The following is a 13,829-nucleotide window of genomic DNA, read 5'->3' on the forward strand; positions in this document are numbered from 1 at the left end:
CCTGTAATTTTGGTGTTGGTGTATATCCTTTTGTCTTCATTCCCCTGTGTTGGACTATTGTAGTGGTGAAGTCTAGTGCACTCACTGGCCTTTGCACTATTCGGGGTGAGTGGAGAGACAGCTCGGGGCTAGATATGTGACGGCGACAAGGGGAAGGAGCTGCATAGGGACGTTACTGAGCTCAGAGTTAGGGCACAGTTTAGTGTCGGGAGATGATCTATTTTCCCTCTTCCCACTCTTAGGGCCTTCATAACCCTTTCCATCCCTGTTGTAACCTCAGTATTGCGCTGTGCAGTCCCTTGTGTGAGTGTGACAAGGGAGATGGGGGAGACGTGCAGCAGAGGGGGGTGCAGGGGGAGAGGGATAGGAGGGTGCAGGATCATGAGGGGGGGGCTAGAGGCGCAGGGGGGGGAGCACAGCAGGGAGAGAGGGGCAAAGGAGCAGTAGAAATTATGGAGAAATGAGAGAAAATTAAGAAATGCATATTATATGGAGTTTCCCCGCAGCTGTCACACTGCTTCCTGGTCTGCTCATTAATACTTATGAACATACACTGCTTCCCCCGCCCACCCTCTGTAATAGTGTCTGTGATTGGTTGAAGTCCTATTTCCCCCGCCCACCCTCTGTGATTGGTTGACCTCACACTAGCTATCTGGGTTCTGGGTTAGAGGAGTGTAAATATAAATAAATGGAAGAAAAAAAAATGCCGCTGGGACCTTCGTATTTTGATATCCAGCACAGATAAGCCGATAGTTACAGGCTGCCGCCCCCCAGCTCTGCATGTTATCTTGGCTGTGTATCTAAATACAAAGGATCCCATTTGGTTTTTTTTTTTTGTTTTTTTTTAGTTAGATCATTTACAAAAGAATCCCCCCCCCCCGCCCCTAATTTTGATACCCAGCCAAGATAAAGCAGACAGCTGGGGGCTGGTATTCTCAGCCTGGGGAGGGCCATGGTTATTGAGCCTTCCCCAGCCTCAAATTAGCAGCCCACAGCTGCCCCAGATTTGTCACATCCCTTAGATGTGAGTCAGAAATGCATGCAGGCATCTTCCCCATGCTGTTCCTGTTTGGTTTCAGCATTTTTCCATCCATTGCAGCATTTTTACAGCACTACCTGATCTACATCCAAACTCCTCCAGAAAATTTGTTTCGAATGGTCTTGCATTAGGTTTGTTATTTGGTATGAATGCACGATTACACAAAGCCTCCGAACTCGAATATTTGACCATTTGCCCATTTCTTATCACCTGTGGATTTGTTCCTCTGTATTTGGTCTCGCCCAGCCTCTGTGGAGCAGCCTGCTGTCACCATTGGTTACATTGCGCTGACATTGATACATTGTATTAGTGCGGGTTCTTCTCTGTACAGAAGCTTCTCTAGCCTGGGTACAACTGTAGCGACCCCTCTCCTGTTTCACGTGGCCCCATGATCAAATCCCATTAGTTGTAGGGCTCCGTTTTCTTCTCTCATTTCTGAATTTGTGCCACCGCCTTTGATTCCTTCCTGTGCTGGATTTAAAGGGATTGTCCAGAATTACATAAAGATGGCTGCTTTCTTCCTTTCTTGTCCACAGCTCCTCTGACTAGCATACAATTGTGTAATAATTGTGAATATACACTAGTTCCCCCCCCCAGTAGTAAATGAACTGCCCCCCCTTTCTTACAAGCAGCGGCACAATGCAAAGACCCCAGAAGAAAGCTCCCCCTTATCGCAGCTTCTTAACCCTCTAAGACTTTGGAGTCAGGGAATGTTGTGATAAATCCTGAATGTCCAGACTTGAGGTGGAGTTGTCCTTTAAGCCTGATGTTACCTTGCATTTGGCCACCAGGTGGCGCTCTCGCTCCTTTGGACGCCTATTTATTGACATTCACATTCGGAATAATAAGGAATAATGCTTCATTTGATGGTGATTACAGGAGAGAGCGCAGATTCGGGGGCTGGATCGGCAGCTCCGCTCCCCCGGGGCGTTCTCCCTGTAATGGGATTCATTACATATTGATGCGGTGATGCGTCTGTGTCGGCGCCTTGTTAGTACATTATTCATCTGGTGTAGAAATCTCCCTGAGATGAAATCCATTTACAAATTTCCATATAAATCTGAGTACTTACAACTTCAGATGAAGAGTCGCAGGGTGAGCCCCCCCACAGGAGAGGTCGGGGGGCTGGAGGCTGCAGGATCCCGCAGGAGAGGTCGGAGGGCTGGAGGCTGCAGGATCCCGCAGGAGAGGTCGGGGGGCTGGAGGCTGCAGGATCCCGCAGGAGAGGTCGGGGGGGGCAGGAGGCTGCAGGATCCCGCAGGAGAGGTCGGGGGGACAGGAGGCTTCAGGATCCCACAGGAGAGGTCGAGGGTCCGGAGGCTTCAGGATCCCACAGGAAAGGTCGGGAGGCTAGAGGCTGCAGGATCCCACAGGAGAGGTTGGGGGCTAGAGGCTGCAGGATCCCACAGGAAAGGTCGGGGGTCCGGAGGCTGCAGGATCCCACAGGAGAGGTCGGGGGTCCAAAGGCTGCAGGATCCCACAGGAGAGGTCTGGGGGGCTAGAGCCTGCAGGATCCCACAGGAGAGGTCTGGGTCTGGAGGCTGCAGGATCCCACAGGAGAGGTCGGGGGTCCAAAGGCTGCAGGATCCCACAGGAGAGGTCTGGGGGGCTAGAGCCTGCAGGATCCCACAGGAGAGGTCTGGGGTCTGGAGGCTGCAGGATCCCACAGGAAAGGTCGGGGGTCCAAAGGCTGCAGGATCCCACAGGATAGGTCGGGGGGATAGAGGCTGCAGGATCCCACAGGGAAAGGTCGGGGGGCGAGAGGCTGCAGGATCCCACAGGAGAGGTCGGGGGGCTAGAGGCTGCAGGATCCCACAGGAGAGGTTGGGGGGCTAGAGGCTGCAGGATCCCACAGGAAAGGTCGGGGGTCCGGAGGCTGCAGGATCCCACAGGAGAGGTCTGGGGGCTAGAGCCTGCAGGATCCCACAGGAGAGGTCTGGGGTCTGGAGGCTGCAGTATCCCACAGGAGAGGTTGGGGGGCTGGAGGCTGCAGGATCCCACAGGAGAGGTCGGGGGGTCCAAAGACTGCAGGATCCCACAGGAAAGGTCGGGGGGCGAGAGGCTGCAGGATCCCACAGGAGAGGTCGGGGGGCTAGAGGCTGCAGGATCCCACAGGAGAGGTTGGGGGGCTAGAGGCTGCAGGATCCCACAGGAAAGGTCGGGGGTCTGGAGGCTGCAGGATCCCACAGGAGAGGTCTGGGGGGCTAGAGCCTGCAGGATCCCACAGGAGAGGTCTGGGGTCTGGAGGCTGCAGGATCCCACAGGAGAGGTTGGGGGGCTAGAGGCTGCAGGATCCCACAGGAGAGGTTGGGGGGCTGGAGGCTGCAGGATCCCACAGGAAAGGTCGGGGGTCCGAAGGCTGCAGGATCCCACAGGAAAGGTCGGGGGGCTAGAGGCTGCAGGATACCACAGGAAAGGTCGGGGGGCTAGAGGCTGCAGGATCCCACAGGAAAGGTCGGGGGGCTAGAGGCTGCAGGATCCCACAGGAAAGGTCGGGGGGCTAGAGGCTGCAGGATCCCCCAATGCAAACAAAATCCAGTCCAGCTCACCTCCGCCTGACATCCAAATGTTGAGCACGGAACCGGTCCTGCACAGCTGTTTAAACATCCAAAATGCAAACTGATCTCACAGAAGCTCATGGTGAGCCAGCTAAACACCGGGGTAATGTTTGTAGACCAGGGTGGATACTTAAAGGGAATCTGTCCCTTTCTGAAATTCTTAAAGCACCAGGAAGAACTACACTTTTCTATGACCTTCCCTTTTGTCCATATGCAAATATGGTATTTGGAGCATTGTGGGTGGGGCTACACAGTCCAGAGCCGCCTCCTACAGTTTATTCAGCCATCCGCCTTTCCCCGCTTATACTTGTTGACGCTGCGGCTTTGCTTTGGAATCCTGAACATGCACGAGTCATCAAATGCATGAAATGCGTCCTGCAGTGCTTGTAATGTATGATGCAACCATCCATATAGTGGGAGTTTTCATGTAAAGCTGCAGGAGCCGTCATCAAGAGCACTTACCAGGTGCTATCAGACTGTGGAGGCATAAGAAGGCGCAGAATCTCAGAAAACATTTAGGAAATGGGAACAGGGGAGAGATGGTTTAGTGAGTTTAGGTGATCGGTCGGTCTAAAGAGATGTTTTTAGAGCAGTATTAAAAACACGACGAGGGCTAGGTATCAGTAGGATCATCTGTGTTAGTGCACTCCAGACAACTGGTGCAGCACGAGAAAAGTCAGGGAAACAGGTGCGAGGTACAGATTATGGAGGAGTTTAGCCTTAAATCAGTTGCAGAATAGAGAACACATTGATTGATTAGGGTGGCACAAAACTGGAGATCTTTTGGGCTACGAGAGAAGTTTGTAGTGAATGGGTAACCAGTGCAATAACTGGCACAGGGTGGAGGCATCAGTGCAACAGCTGGACAGAAATATGACCCTGGCTGCTGCATTCCATACAGATTAGAGAGGAGAAAGTTTGGTAAAAAGGAGACTGGTCACTGCAGAGTTGCAGGAGTCCAGACAAGTTTTTGCAGAGTTAAAGGTCAGATTTTGGAGATGGTTTTATGATGCAGACAACATGAGCAAGTGATGATCGGATCTAGGGAATAGAAGAAAGCTCTGTCAAATATGACCCCAAGACAGCAACACTTCAATGTCTCACTACAATACCGGAGCTGGCACTGATGATGGAAACCCGCAAACGTGCCGATCGTCACATTGTCAATGCACAGAGCAGTCCGCAAAAGCCAGAGGAAAACTGCACGAGCCTAGAGTGTGAATATCTGCACATGCACCAGCAGAGTGCGGCAGGGGCTGAAGATGGACAACCAAACTGTCGGTGGTGGGGTGTGCTGGATCGTATAGTCCACCGCAACTAATTTGCATATAAACAAACAGGGTTTTTTGCAGATGTATCAACTGATTTTTCTTGAAGGGTTCTAATGTAAAGCCTTCCCAAACTCTAGTCCTCACGCCCCCCCCCCCCACCCCCCCAGGTCAGCTTTTTATCATTTTCTAAGTATTGCATCGGTGATAATTTGAAGGAAATCTTGCAAATCTGATCTGTTGCGGCCCTTAGGGCCGGAGTTGGGGGACATTGTTTTACAAGGAGCTGTGGTTACTTTGGTAAGGGTGAGAGAGATAATGGACTAACTAAATTTGGCAGCATTTTAGCCACAAGAAATCAGTCTAGTCAGCCCAAGCGGCAAAGGTTTGTATGGCCGGTCAGCACAATGCCAGGCGTCTGCTGGAAAGCCACTGCCATTGATCTTTAGAGCAGTGGAATCATGTTCTGCCATTAGATGGGAGTCTACGTGTCTACGTATAATATATATATATATATATATATATATATATATATATATATATATATATATATATATATATATATATATATATATATATATATATAAAATTAGTACAGACCAAAAGTTTGGACACACCGTATCATCTCTAGAACAACTGTTAAGAGGAGACTTTGTGCAGCAGCCTTCATGGTAAAATAGCTGCCAGGAAACCACTGCTAAGGACAGGCAACAAGCAGAAGAGAACACAAGGAATGGACATTAGACCAGTGGAAATCTGTGCTTTGGTCTGATGAGTCCAAATTTGAGATCTTTGGATCCAACCACCGTGTCTTTGTAGAAAAGGTGAACGGATGGACTCTACATGGCTGGTTCCCACCGTGAAGCATGGAGGAGGAGGTGTGATGGTGTGGGGGGGCTTTGCTGGTGACACTGTTGGGGATTTATTCAAAATTGAAGGCATACAGAGCCAGCATGGCTACCACAGCATCTTGCAGCGGCGTGCTATTCCATCCGGTTTGCGTTTAGTTGGACCATCATTTATTTTTCAACAGGACAATGACCCCAAACACCTCCAGGCTGTGTAAGGGCTATCTGACTAAGAAGGAGAGTGATGGGGTGCTACGCCAGATGACCTGGCCTCCACAGCCACCAGACCTGAACCCAATCAAGATGGTTTGGGGTGAGCTGGACCGCAGAGTGAAGGCAAAAGGGCCAACAAGTGCTAAGCATCTCTGGGAACTCCTTCAAGACTGTTGGAAAACCATTTCCGGTGACTACCTCTTGAAGCTCATCAAGACAATGCCAAGAGTGTGCAAAGCAGTAATCAAAGCAAAAGGTGGCTACTGTGAAGAACCTAGAATATAACACATTATCAGTTGTTAAGTATGTCATGCCACATGTGGTAATTAATAGTTTGGATGTCTTCAATGTGAATGTACAATTTTTAGAGTCATGAAAATAAAGAAAACTCTTTGAATGAGGTGTGTCCAAACTTTTGGTTTGCACTGTAATATATATATATATATATATATATTATACAGGGTGGTCCAAAAGTAGGTAGCCAGTATATGTAATAGGGGTGTAAAGTGAAAGACTCAGTTGTCCTTAGCAACCAATCAGATTCCACCTTTCATTCTTCACAGACTCTTTGGAAAATTAAAGGTGGAATCTAATTGGTTGCTAAGGGCAACTGAGTCAGTTTCACTTTACACCATGTTTGATAACCCTGTATGTGTGTATGTATATGACCAAATCTCTTATCAAGGGGTTGTCTACCATTAATGAAAAATAGCTTCTTTCTTCCAAAAACAGCGCCACACCAGTCCCCGGTATTGCAGTTCAGCTCCATTAAAGTGAATTCTGCTGACCTGCAATACCCGACCCATCCTGGGAACAGGGGTGGCGCTGTTTTTGGATTAAAAGTAGCTAAAATTTTGTAATCCCAAGCAAAGGTGAAACATCAGAGTAGTGACAAGCCGGGTAGAAATGTGATACCTGTAGTGCTGCCATATACTGATGTGATGCTCATGTATTCACGTTATTTTGTACAAATGTAGCAGAGCTGACTGTGTTCTTTACCTCTGTGAAGTGCATTGTTGGTCCATGCACATGACGGGGCAGAGTTAGAATATTTCTCGGTGGAAATTGTGACGTTATAATGTAAAACCACACAAACAAGTTGTCATCCTCACGTCTGTGCCAGCGACAAACTCGGCCCTGCTACATCTGCATCGAGGAGACGCTCCTCTATTTCCTTATCCTTCCTCCCCCCAGCACAACGCTCTTACGTTATTATCCGAGATGATCACCGGCCTTTTAATTGGATCACGGATAATTTGTTTGTGGTTCACAGGATAATCTTTGTCCGTGATCTTTAAATGGCAGCAAAAAGGCGACGACCGATGACATTAAGACATTTCACTTTCCAACAGCTGAGAACTGAATTAACCTCAGGAACGAGGTTTTAATGTGCGGGTATGTGGCTGCCATTACTCCACAGCGCCCATCTGTCAGCTCCGCTAATCATCACTAACGATGCGACAATTAGAGAGGATTGCGAGAGATGAAGTAATGTCAGTGTCACATTAATATAACCGCCGATAATGGATTATACCCCCATATACACACAATGTGACGTATGGTAGATGTCTACTGCTTATAGGAGTCATGTGTAGCTTCATAGATGGATCAGTAACAACATAATTATACAACTACTATAATACTGCCCCTATGTACAAGAATATAACTACTATAATACTGCCCCTATGTACAAGAATATAACTACTATAATACTGCCCCTATATACAAGAATATATCTACTATAATACTGCCCCCTATGTACAAGAATATAACTACTATAATACTGCCTCCAATGTACAAGAATATAACTACTATAATACTGCCCCTATGTACAAGAATATAACTACTATAATACTGCCCCTATGTACAAGAATATAACTACTATAATACTGCCCCTATATACAAGAATATAACTACTATAATACTGCCCCTATGTACAAGAATATAACTACTATAATACCGCCCCTATATACAAGAATATAACTACTATAATACTGCTCCTATATACAAGAATATAACTACTATAATACTGCTCCTATATACAAGAATATAACTACTATAATACTGCCCCTATGTACAAGAATATAACTACTATAATACTGCCCCTATATACAAGAATATAACTACTATAATACTGCTCCTATATACAAGAATATAACTACTATAATACTGCTCCTATATACAAGAATATAACTACTATAATACTGCTCCTATATACAAGAATATAACTACTATAATACTGCTCCTATATACAAGAATATAACTACTATAACACTGCTCCTATGTACAAGAATATAACTACTATAATACTGCTCCTATGTACAAGAATATAACTACTATAATACTGCCCCTATATACAAGAATATAACTACTATAATACTGCCCCTATGTACAAGAATATAACTACTATAATACTGCTCCCATGTACAAGAATATAACTACTATAATACTGCTCCTATGTACAAGAATATAACTACTATAATACTGCCCCTATATACAAGAATATAACTACTATAATACTGCCCCTATGTACAAGAATATAACTACTATAATACCGCCCCTATATACAAGAATATAACTACTATAATACTGCTCCTATATACAAGAATATAACTACTATAATACTGCTCCTATATACAAGAATATAACTACTATAATACTGCCCCTATGTACAAGAATATAACTACTATAATACCGCCCCTATATACAAGAATATAACTACTATAATACTGCTCCTATATACAAGAATATAACTACTATAATACTGCTCCTATATACAAGAATATAACTACTATAATACTGCTCCTATATACAAGAATATAACTACTATAATACTGCTCCTATGTACAAGAATATAACTACTATAATACTGCCCCTATATACAAGAATATAACTACTATAATACTGCCCCTATGTACAAGAATATAACTACTATAATACCGCCCCTATATACAAGAATATAACTACTATAATACTGCTCCTATATACAAGAATATAACTACTATAATACTGCTCCTATATACAAGAATATAACTACTATAATACTGCCCCTATGTACAAGAATATAACTACTATAATACCGCCCCTATATACAAGAATATAACTACTATAATACTGCTCCTATATACAAGAATATAACTACTATAATACTGCTCCTATATACAAGAATATAACTACTATAATACTGCTCCTATATACAAGAATATAACTACTATAATACTGCTCCTATATACAAGAATATAACTACTATAATACTGCTCCTATGTACAAGAATATAACTACTATAATACTGCTCCTATGTACAAGAATATAACTACTATAATACTGCCCCTATATACAAGAATATAACTACTATAATACTGCCCCTATGTACAAGAATATAACTACTATAATACTGCTCCTATGTACAAGAATATAACTACTATAATACTGCCCCTATATACAAGAATATAACTACTATAATACTGCCCCTATGTACAAGAATATAACTACTATAATACCGCCCCTATATACAAGAATATAACTACTATAATACTGCTCCTATATACAAGAATATAACTACTATAATACTGCTCCTATATACAAGAATATATCTACTATAATACTGCCCCCTATGTACAAGAATATAACTACTATAATACTGCTCCTATGTACAAGAATATAACTACTATAATACTGCTCCTATGTACAAGAATATAACTACTATAATACTGCCCCTATATACAAGAATATAACTACTATAATACTGCCCCTATGTACAAGAATATAACTACTATAATACTGCTCCTATGTACAAGAATATAACTACTATAATACTGCCCCTATATACAAGAATATAACTACTATAATACTGCCCCTATGTACAAGAATATAACTACTATAATACCGCCCCTATATACAAGAATATAACTACTATAATACTGCTCCTATATACAAGAATATAACTACTATAATACTGCCCCTATATACAAGAATATAACTACTATAATACTGCCCCTATATACAAGAATATAACTACTATAATACTGCCCCTATATACAATAATATGACTACTATAATACTGCTCCTATGTACAAGAATATAACTACTATAATACTGCCCCTATATACAAGAATATAACTACTATAATACTGCCCCTATATACAAGAATATAACTACTATAATACTGCCCCTATATACAATAATATGACTACTATAATACTGCCCCTATGTACAAGAATATAACTACTATAATACTACCCCTATATACAAGAATATACAGTGCCTACAAGTAGTATTCAACCCCCTGCAGATTTAGCAGGTTTACACATTCGGCATTAACTCGGCATTGTGACATTTGGACTGTAGATCAGCCTGGAAGTGTGAAATGCAGCAAAAAAGAATGTTATTTCTTTTTTTTTTTTTTTTTTTTTAAATTGTGAAAAGTTTATTCAGAGGTCATTTATTATTCAACCCCTCAAACCACCAGAATTCTGTTTGGTTCCCCTAAAGTATTAAGAAGTATTTCAGGCACAAAGAACAATGAGCTTCACATGTTTGGATTAATTATCTCTTTTCCAGCCTTTTCTGACTAATTAAGACCCTCCCCAAACTTGTGAACAGCACTCATACTTGGTCAACATGGGAAAGGCAAAGGAGCATTCCAAGGCCATCAGAGACAAGATCGTGGAGGGTCACAAGGCTGGCAAGGGGTACAAAACCCTTTCCAAGGAGTTGGGCCTACCTGTCTCCACTGTTGGGAGCATCATCCGTAAGTGGAAGGCTTATGGAACTACTGTTAGCCTTCCACGGCCTGGACAGCCTTTGAAAGTTTCCACCCGTGCCGAGGCCAGGCTTGTCCGAAGAGTCAAGGCTAACCCAAGGACAACAAGGAAGGAGCTCCGGAAAGATCTCATGGCAGTGGGGACATTGGTTTCAGTCAATACCATAAGTAAAGTACTCCACCGCAATGGTCTCCGTTCCAGACGAGCCCGTAAGGTACCTTTACTTTCAAAGCGTCATGTCAAGGCTCGTCTACAGTTTGCTCATGATCACTTGGAGGACTCTGAGACAGACTGGTTCAAGGTTCTCTGGTCTGATGAGACCAAGATCGAGATCTTTGGTGCCAACCACACACGTGACGTTTGGAGACTGGATGGCACTGCATACGACCCCAAGAATACCATCCCTACAGTCAAGCATGGTGGTGGCAGCATCATGCTGTGGGGCTGTTTCTCAGCCAAGGGGCCTGGCCATCTGGTCTGCATCCATGGGAAGATGGATAGCACGGCCTACCTGGAGATTTTGGCCAAGAACCTCCGCTCCTCCATCAAGGATCTTAAGATGGGTCGTCATTTCATATTCCAACAAGACAACGACCCAAAGCAAACAGCCAAGAAAACCAAGGCCAGGTTCAAGAGGGAAAAAATCAAGGTGTTGCAGTGGCCTAGTCAGTCTCCTGACCTTAACCCAATTGAAAACTTGTGGAAGGAGCTCAAGATTAAAGTCCACATGAGACACCCAAAGAAACTAGATAACTTGGAGAAGATCTGCATGGAGGAGTGGGCCAAGATAACTCCAGAGACCTGTGCCGGCCTGATCAGGTCTTATAAAAGACGATTCTTAGCTGTAATTGCAAACAAGGGTTATTCCACAAAATATTAAACCTAGGGGTTGAATAATAATTGACCCACACTTTTATGATGAAAATTTATTAAAATTTAACTGAGCAACATAACTTGTTGGTTTGTAAGATTTATGCATCTGTTAATAAATCCTGCTCTTGTTTGAAGTTTGCAGGCTCTAACTTATTTGCATCTTATCAAACCTGCTAAATCTGCAGGGGGTTGAATACTACTTGTAGGCACTGTAACTACTATAATACTGCTCCTATGTACAAGAATATAACTACTATAATACTGCCCCTATGTACAAGAATATAACTACTATAATACTGCTCCTATGTACAAGAATATATCTACTATAATACTGCCCCTATGTACAAGATTATAACTACTTTAATACTGCCCCTATGTACAAGAATATAACTACTATAATACTGCCCCTATGTACAAGAATATAACTATTATAATACTGCCCCTATGTACAAGATTATAACTACTTTAATACTGCCCCCTATGTACAAGAATATAACTACTATAATACTGCCCCCTATGTACAAGAATATAACTACTATAATACTGCCCCCTATGTGCAAGAATATAACTACTATAATACTGCTCCTATATACAAGACTATAACTACTATAATACTGCCCCTATGTTCAAAGTATATATGTACTATAATACTGCTCCCTATGTGCAAGAATATAACTACTATAATACTGCCCCTATGTACAAGAATATAACTACTATGATACTGCCCCTATGTACAAGAATATAACTACTATGATACTGCCCCCTATGTACAAGAATATAACTACTATAATACTGCTCCTATGTACAAGAATATAACTACTATAATACTGCCCCTATGTACAAGAATATAACTACTATAATACTGCCCCTATGTACAAGAATATAACTACTATAATACTGCCCCTATGTACAAGAATATAACTACTATAATACTGCACCTATGTACAAGAATATAACTACTATAATACTGCCCCTATGTACAAGTATATAACTACTATAATACTGCTCCTATGTACAAGAATATAACTACTATAATACTGCTCCTATGTACAAGAATATAAGTACTATAATACTGCCTCTATGTACAAGAATATAACTACTATAATACTGCCTCTATGTACAAGAATATAACTACTATAATGCTGCCCCTATGTACAAGAATATAACTACTATAATACTGCCCGCTATGTACAAGAATATAACTATTATAATGCTGCTCCTATATACAAGAATATAACTACTATAATACTGCCACTATGTACAAGCATATAACTACTATAATGCTGCCCCTATGTACAAGAATATAACTACTATAATGCTGCCCCTATGTACAAGAATATAACTACTATAATACTGCCCCTATGTACAAGAATATAACTACTATAATACTGCCCCTATGTACAAGAATATAACTACTATATTGCTGCCCCTATGTACAAAAGTATAAATACTATAATACTGCCCCTATGTACAAGAATATAACTACTATAATACTGCCCCTATGTACAAGAATATAACTACTATAATACTGCCCCTATGTACAAGAATATAACTACTATAATACTGCCCCTATGTACAAGAATATAACTATTATAATGCTGCTCCTATATACAAGAATATAACTACTGTAATACTGCCACTATGTACAAGCATATAACTACTATAATGCTGCCCCTATGTACAAGAATATAACTACTATAATATTGCCCCTATGTACAAGAATATAACTACTATAATACTGCCCCTATGTACAAGAATATAACTACTATAATACTGCCTCTATGTACAAGAATATAACTACTATAATACTGTCCCCTATGTACAAGAATATAACTGCTATAATACTGCCCCATGTACACTATTGTAATTACTATAATGCTGCCCCTATGTACACTATTGTAATTACTATAATACTGCCTATGTATACTATATTCTGTCCTGACGGTGTGTTTCTTGGCTGTACGGTGAGTCTTTTTTACGGTCTATATTCCTTCAGTAAATTGACCATTGGTGATTTATTGATCGCGGTGCTGCGGGTGTCGCTGAGATTTGGGCCGGGAATACTGTGCGGGGAGATAACACCATTAGATTATAATATATCAGTGCAGGGGTCAGGTTCCGGGGGTCGAGCTCTTGTGATTTCTATTCCAGAAGATTTTTGACATTTACCAGATGACAAGCAGAGTGGTATCCGCACAGCCTCAGGACGATTGTCGCTGTGTGCAGATTATTTGTATCATCAGAGGCTCCGTCTGTGATTTTTGCTG

Source organism: Anomaloglossus baeobatrachus, chromosome 6 (assembly GCF_048569485.1).
Source record: "Anomaloglossus baeobatrachus isolate aAnoBae1 chromosome 6, aAnoBae1.hap1, whole genome shotgun sequence".
In the NCBI taxonomy this organism is placed as follows: domain Eukaryota; kingdom Metazoa; phylum Chordata; class Amphibia; order Anura; family Aromobatidae; genus Anomaloglossus; species Anomaloglossus baeobatrachus.